The 7,702-nt window shown below is 42.5% G+C and overlaps 1 long non-coding RNA gene across 1 annotated transcript in view; it reads left to right on the forward strand.

Annotated features, from left to right (window-relative positions):
- Positions 1 to 7,702, forward strand: part of LOC148687275 (uncharacterized) — a 337,005-nt gene that overhangs the window by 157,389 nt on the left and 171,914 nt on the right. The window lies entirely within an intron of this gene.

Consider the following 7,702-nt stretch of genomic DNA (forward strand, 5'->3'; position numbering starts at 1 on the left):
AGGACGCCACCCCCCCCAAGGCATCCTGGGAGTAATATATTTCGTATAGCATTGTTGCTTTGATGTCCAACAGATGGCGATGTTTTTCGAATAAAGCATGTCACAGCTGTGACATCTACAGTATATAATATCCAATAAAATGTAAATGTCCGTTTGTTCAAAATCTTATGCATGTATTCGAATGCAATGTGTCAAAATTTCAAAGCAATCGGTGAAGAACTTTCAGAGATTTAAGATTCTGAACAAACAAACATTTACATTTTTATTTATATGGATTAGTTAGTCCGGACCAATGCTTTTGAGAGGGTGTTTGGCTTTGTTGACTGATGTTATTTCAGAGGGCAATAGCGTATGCGATGGAAGGGTATCTGCCCAGTTCGCATGTCTTAAGGATTATTTTTTAAAAGGTGTATAGGGTTGGATTCAAAAACATTTAGACACATTGCTAGCATTTTAAAGTACGTTTCTGCTTTAATAAATAATCAGATTTGCAAAAATCATCCAGCGAGTCGTTTTCCTTCTTGACATTCTGGGGCTGTAGGACTAGAATAGCAAATAATTAAAAGAAATAATGATATTAATTTTTTTAAAAAAACACCTTGCTTAGTACAGGACATTTTTACAACGGTGAGGATCGTAAGGCGGCTGGAGAAATTTGTCATCTGTTTGCTAATCATACAAGAGGTACTTCAAGGGGGGAAAGGGGAAGAGGAGAGATTTAGAACAACAGAAGGTCTCTGCTGTATTTTGGTAAGATGGAAACTATATATATATATATATTTATTTAAATCCTTCTTTTAGATCACTAGTGACTCCCAGTGGTGAAATTTAACAACAGCACAGAAACATATGGAAAAGAAATACTGTAGCTTATTATCACAACTGGACATTTGATCAGTGGGGAACCCAGCCTCTCCATAAACTTTTGGCCAAATAAGTGCCAAAGATATGTTTCAGATAAATTAAATCATCTGTGTTTCTCTTGTTGTAGTGGTGGTGGTTAGCAGCAGCATTTGATTTAGTAGTATGCAATTTGCAATTTTCCTAGCATTGCCTGAAGACCGCAAGACACTGGGTCAATACCTACCAACTTTCAGGGTACAGTACATCCTCTGTCCCGGTAATGCTGAAGTGGGGGTGGGGGCAGAGTCCCGGGAGGGGGGGAGCTGTGCTGACATCAGCAGGAAGGCCAGCAGGTCTAGTCCAACTCATACTTTCAACTTGCATTTGGTGTACATGTTTTGACGAAGATCTGTGTCAGAGTTGTTAAGACTACTACTGAGTAATGACCTTCCACATACTTGTCTTTCAAAAGTCTTTATTGGTGCACAATATTTACAGTGTAGTGAGCTGTCGGTTTCATGTCTTCTCATTCCGTATCAGAATCCGGCACTGCCTCTTTTCACGACTTTGACCAACATAAAAGCCTCGGGACAGTGAATCTCCTCCCCTTTCTCCTCCTACGGTCTACGGTCTGCCTTCTCCCTGTCCACCCTTCCCGCCTCTCTCTCTCTTCCTGCCTGTGGAGCAGGGGCTCTCCAATGCTGCCAGAGCCCTGGCACTCCTTCTCCGTCTCCTGACTCACCCCTTCAGACCCGCGCTTTCATGACTGCTAGGAGACGGGCTGCTCCTGATGAGAGGGGGGGTTCTCTATAATCTCTCCCCCTTACATCCGTAATGGCCTTTTAAATGAGGCAAGATCTCTTTTTTAAAATAATTTTTATTACTTTTCCATTTAAACGTATATAATCACATCATTATTATCCACTTTACTTCTCTAGAGCCTGTTGACTTCCTTCCCTCCCACCTCTTGGCTTTCAAAACTAACCTTTATATCACAGCATTTGATATATTTTCAGACTTATCGAGTTGGGATCATTGATTCTTACAACCACCGATAGAAACTTCGCCACTGCTACGGTAGTGTTCTAACATTTGACCGGTCTTCCAATAGGAACTTGATATAATACTCCTCCGATTTTCCTGGGATCGGGGCTAGCAAGGGTGAAATCAATTCAGCCCTAGCTTGCTTGAACTTCACACCGTGCAGCATAATATGTTTTATAGAATCTGTGTCTTGGGCACAAGAGCAGTCTTTCCTAGTAGGGGACTCCTCTCATCCTACCCTCCAGCACTGCAGAGGGGGAAAAGTTTAATCTGGCTTTTGTGAATAGCCTTCGGTAGTTTGGTACAGTCAGGTTTTTAATGTAAGCTGTTAACTTAAAAACATGCCCATATTGTACTCCTACTGCCAACGGACTGCAGACTGCATGTCATCAAAGTCTCAGGTCACTGTGTGTATTATCCCAAAGTCTTTGCTTTAAGGTCTTTAGGGCACCTTCATAGCCCAGGTAAAAGAGTTGGGTGGGTGAGACAGGCCAATAAGTCTGAACAAAATGTTTCTGAAACCTGAAGGCAGGATGTCCTTATTGGGTATTGCTTTGTGACAAACTGATGGGTCTATGGACCGTAATAAAGGTTGTATTTGTATATTTTCCGATTCTAACTCTTTATTAAACACCTCAAAATTTAAATAAATACAGGAAGGTGAAATAATTCTCATTTCAAGTCTTTAGATAACACTACTAGTGTTGTTAATTGCTTACAATGATCTTTCAAATATTGTATAAATTTACTCCAGTCATTTTGGAATACTTGATTTGGAATACTTCGGATTTTTCCCATCAGCTTCGCCAGTGCCGCAAAGTCCATCATTGTCATCTGTCAGTCTTCTTTCATTGGTATTTCTTGTTTTTTTTCCATTTTGGGGCTAAAAGGATTCTTGCCGCTGTTGTAGCATACATGAATAGTCTTTTATCTATTTTTTTGGGGGGGGGGTCATCTCTTCACCTACTGAACCCAGCAGAAAGACTTCTGGGGTGTTTTTTTTTAACAAAAGTGTTTTAAAGCATTTTCTTTAACTCATTATATATCGTTTCCCAGAAGGCCTTTACCTAAATGAGGCAATATCAAGCAGTCTGCATTGGGTGGCAAGATCCACAGGAATGACAGATCTGACCCCTAACAGATGGCCCGCCTCTGTCACCAGAGAAGCAAGGAGCAGCAGCTTCTGGGGGGGACCTTGCAAGATCTCATCAGATGTCGCCGCCACCACGAAATCCCAGTAAGTGTGACTTCAGCAGGGGGAGAGGCTGTATAGGGCGATACCTTCTTGTTTTGCAAAACAGACCGGGCCACCCCTACTGGAATTGCTTCCCAGGGCTCTGACCTCCTTCACCTGGCCATTCTGAACTCGATTCTTTCTGAGTTGGGTTTTGGGATTCCCTTGCACTCATGAGCTGCAGTGTGGGCAATATTGAAGGATCTGACAGGATCATGTTGCTACTCATATATTGGCCGGGGCAAGGGGAATCAAGCGGCATAAGAAAGGGCAATGGCTAAATACGTTGGCTTAATTTCTCCTTTTATATATATATATTTTTTGAGTTTTACAGTTTTATATCCATATAATCATCATCAATTCAATATATATATATATATATTCTGAGGTCCAGTGCCAAGGGCCTTCTGGCGGTTCCCTCGCTACGAGAAGCCAAGTTACAGGGAACCAGGCAGAGTGCCTTCTCGGTAGTGGCACCCGCCCTGTGGAACGCCCTCCCACCAGAGGTCAAAGAGAACAACAATTACCAGACCTTTAGAAGGCATCTCAAGGCAGCCCTGTTTAGGGAAGCTTTTAATGTTTGATGGATTTCTGTATTTTAATATTTTGTTGGAAGCCGCCCAGAGTGTCTGGGGGAACCCGGCCAGATGGGTGGGGTATAAATATTATTATTATTATTATTATTATTATTATTATTATTATTATTATTAATCTGGAACTCCCCCCTTCTCCGATTTCCCTCAACCACCTCTTCTGGTTCTTTAATTACTTGTTTCTTCTGCTGAATTTATTTTACCTTAATTTTAGAATCTTTTGACAACATATTCTCATATTCTTATCATTTCTATACCATATCTTTCAAATCCCATCATACATGTTAATTATTTTCCCGGTTATTGCTCCTTAACTTTTACATTTGGGTTTTTTGGGGGGTTGTGTTTTTTGTGTTTTTTTTTTTGTGAGTGTTTACTCAAACCCTGCTAGTGAGTCCACTTCTTTACAATATTTCTTCAAATACTTCATAAACGGTTCCCAATCTTTTAAAAACTCTCTATTGTCTCTGTCCTTAAGTTTCCCTGTAAGCTTCGCCATTCCAGCATATTCCATGTTTAGCTTGCCATTCTTCTTTTGTCGGTGTCAGTCCATCAGTAGCTGAACTGGGTTCCACACCGTCACAAAAACAAACAAAAAAGAGCTGCGAAAACAAAAACGCAAAATAAATAGCAAAAACCGACAGACCTCAGTGTAACACTCAAAGCGGAGCACATTCAGCTTCCGAAAAAAGTTCCCAAACTAGAGCACTTACTTCTGGATTTGCAGTGTTTGGGTCCCAAGTTGCTTGAGTACCGAGGTGTTTGAGAACCAAGGTACCACTGTACCCCTGTATGAATGGGGTGGCAGATTTTGTTAAAGACTTGAGCTTCTTTCAAACATTTCAATATTATATTACATCAACTATTAATCGTGTAATAGTTGCAATCTGTTTTAAAAATCTAAAGCGGCTTTTGTGGTGCATATATAATTGCTGCAAACCACTTTGTGTGTGTGCACGTGTGTATTTGTGGTATACAAGTATTTTTAAAGTAAATAAATAAATGTTTCTAAACCACCCTTCATAAGAACATAAGGGGATCCTTTTCTGGTTGGCCACCGAGAGAACAAAATGCAGAGTATGGGAAGCCCCCAAACAAGACCTGAGTACCACTGAGTCTTCCTAGCAACTAATATTCAGAGGCATACTGTCTCCAATACTGTCTCCATAACCACCATATCTAGTAGACATCAACAGCCTTAGCTCTTCCAACAAGTCTTTTAAGTTGAGGTCTCGAGTCTGCATCTGTAATGGAATTGTTTAAGAAGTTTTTTTATTGTTTTATCACTTGTTACATGTCATCCTGGGCACCTATGGATGGGCAGACTATAGATGTAATAAATTAAATTAAATTAAATTATAAACTAGCCAGACTTAACAGCACTTAATTAAATGCTGTCGTTTTCCTTAATGAACGTAAAGGCAGAAAAGGGGGTATTTGGCAAGGAAGGGGAAACAGAGGGGGGAAATGAATGTTTCCTATCTGTTCTGTTGAACAGACGTTGTTTGAGTTGTACTGTCAGTTTTCTGGTAGGGCGCATATCAAGTTTGTTGTTGTTTAGTCTCTTAGTCGTGTCCGACTCTTCGTGACCCCATGGACCAGAGCACGCCAGGCACTCCTGTCTTCCACTGCCTCCCGCAGTTTGGTCAAACTCATGTTGGTGGCTTCGAGAACACTGTCCAACCATGTTGTCCTCTGTCGTCCCCTTCTCCTTGTGCCCTCAATCTTTCCCAACATCAGGGTCTTTTCCAGGGAGTCTTCTCTTCTCATGAGGTGGCCCAAGTATTGGAGCCTCAGCTTCACGATCTGTCCTTCCAGGGAGCACTCAGGGCTGATTTCCTTAAGAATGGATAGGTTTGATCTTCTTGCAGTCCATGGGACTCTCAAGAGTCTCCTCCAGCACCATAATTCAAAAGCATCAATTCTTCGGCGATCAGCCTTCTTTATGGTCAAGTTTGGTTACCACTGCGCAATTCTGACATCACTAGTGTCAGCTAGTGCTTGTGCCATCACTAAAAAGCACTGACGTTTTGCCATTCGGGGCTCCTAGATTGTAAATACAGGCAGCACAGTTCGGAATGTCTCCTCAAAAGCCAGTCAAATCCCACTTGTTCAATGGGACTTAGTCCTAGGTGTGTTCAGAGCTGCAGCCTTAGGTTACTCAAATCCCATTGACTTCAGCCCATGTTTGCACATAATTCACATTCTGTTAAGAATGCTTTTGTTTTTATTTAGAATGCATTTTTGACCACCAGGTGTCACTGTTCGGTTTAACAGAATTCCTTAAAATTACATGGAGGGATTTGGAGTCAGAGAGAGAGGTGTGTGTGTGTGTGTGTGTGTGTGTGTGTGAATGTGAATGCACATTCCCCTTCTCCTCTTCCATTTTAAAATTTGCTCAGCCCATTTCCCTTCCCTTACTTGGGTTAAACCACTGAGCCTAGGGCTTGCTGATCAGAAGGTCAGCGGTTCGAATCCCTGCGACGGGGTGAGCTCCCGTTGCTTGGTCCCAGCTCCTGCCAACCTAGCAGTTCGAAAGCACGTCAAAATGCAAGTAGATAAATAGGAACCGCTACAGCGGGAAGGTAAACGGCGTTTCCGTGTGCTGCTCTCGTTCGCCAGAAGCGGCTTAGTCATGCTGGCCACATGACCTGGAAGCTGTACGCCGGCTCCCTCGGCCAATAATGCGAGATGAGCGCGCAACCCCAGAGTCGGTCATGACTGGACCTAATGGTCAGGGGTCCCTTTACCCTTTACCTTTACTTGGATGACAGGAGCGAAATAGAGTGAAATAGAGGCACTCTTTCATGCTAGGGCAATTTCTGGCAGTGATGCCCAAAATCTAGAGGCAGTCTCTAAGCAACAGGCTGATCTCCAATTCTTTATTACCATTGCCACCACTTGATTCGCTAGATGCGGTTTTTTAAGCTGCAAGGGATGCGTGGAGATTATCTCAGTAAACCCTACAGCAGTCCTGTAAGGCAGGCCATTATTAAGCCCATATTACATGGGAAGAATTGTTTAATAAATAAATAAATAAATAAATAATTTATACCCCGCCCATCTGGCTGGGTTTCCCCAGCCACTCTGGGCGGCTTCCAACATAAAATAAAATAAAATAATCTATTAATTTTCAGTAGGGAGGTTTTTAATGTTTATCTGTTGATTCCCCAGTTTACAGTCTTAACTGCTCTACACAGCAGCTATAGGGACAGAGATTGAATGCCCAGTAAAAACTAAATGTTGCCATTGGCTATTATTCTCTATGAGGACCACTCTCCCCCCTCACCATCGCTTGGTTATGACTTCCTATACTTTGCAATGTAATAATAATAATAATTTATTATTATTATTATTATTATTATTATTATTATTATTATTATTATTATTTATACCCCGCCCATCTGGCTGGGTTTCCCCAGCCACTCTGGGCGGCTTCCAACAGAATAAAATAATTGATTAAAGATTAAAAGCCTCCCTAAACAGGGCTGCCTTCAGATGACTTCTAAAAATCTGGTAGCTGTTTTTCTCTTTGACATCTGATGGGAGGGCGTTCCACAGGGCGGGCACCACTACCGAGAAGGCCCTCTGCCTGGTTCCCTGCAACTTGGCTTCTCGCAACAAGGGAACCGCCAGAAGGCCCTCAGCGCTGGACCTCCACGATGGGGGTGGAGACACTCCTTCAGGTATCCTGACCGAGGCCGTTTACGGCTTTAAAGGTCAGCATTAACACTTTGAATTGTGCTCAGAAACGTACTGGGGGCCAATGTAGATCTTTCAAGACCGGTGTTATGTGGTCTCAGCAGCTGCTCCCAGTCACCAGTCTAGTTGCCGCATTCTGGATTAGTTGTAGTTTCCGGGTCACCTTCAAAGGTAGCCCCATGTAGAGCGCATTGCAGTAGTCCAAGCAGGAGATAACCAGAGCATGCACCACTCTGGCGAGACAGTCTGCAGGCAAGTAGGGTCTCAGCCTGCATACCAGATGGAG

Source organism: Zootoca vivipara, chromosome Z1 (assembly GCF_965207765.1).
Source record: "Zootoca vivipara chromosome Z1, rZooViv2.hap1.1, whole genome shotgun sequence".
Lineage (NCBI taxonomy): Eukaryota > Metazoa > Chordata > Lepidosauria > Squamata > Lacertidae > Zootoca > Zootoca vivipara.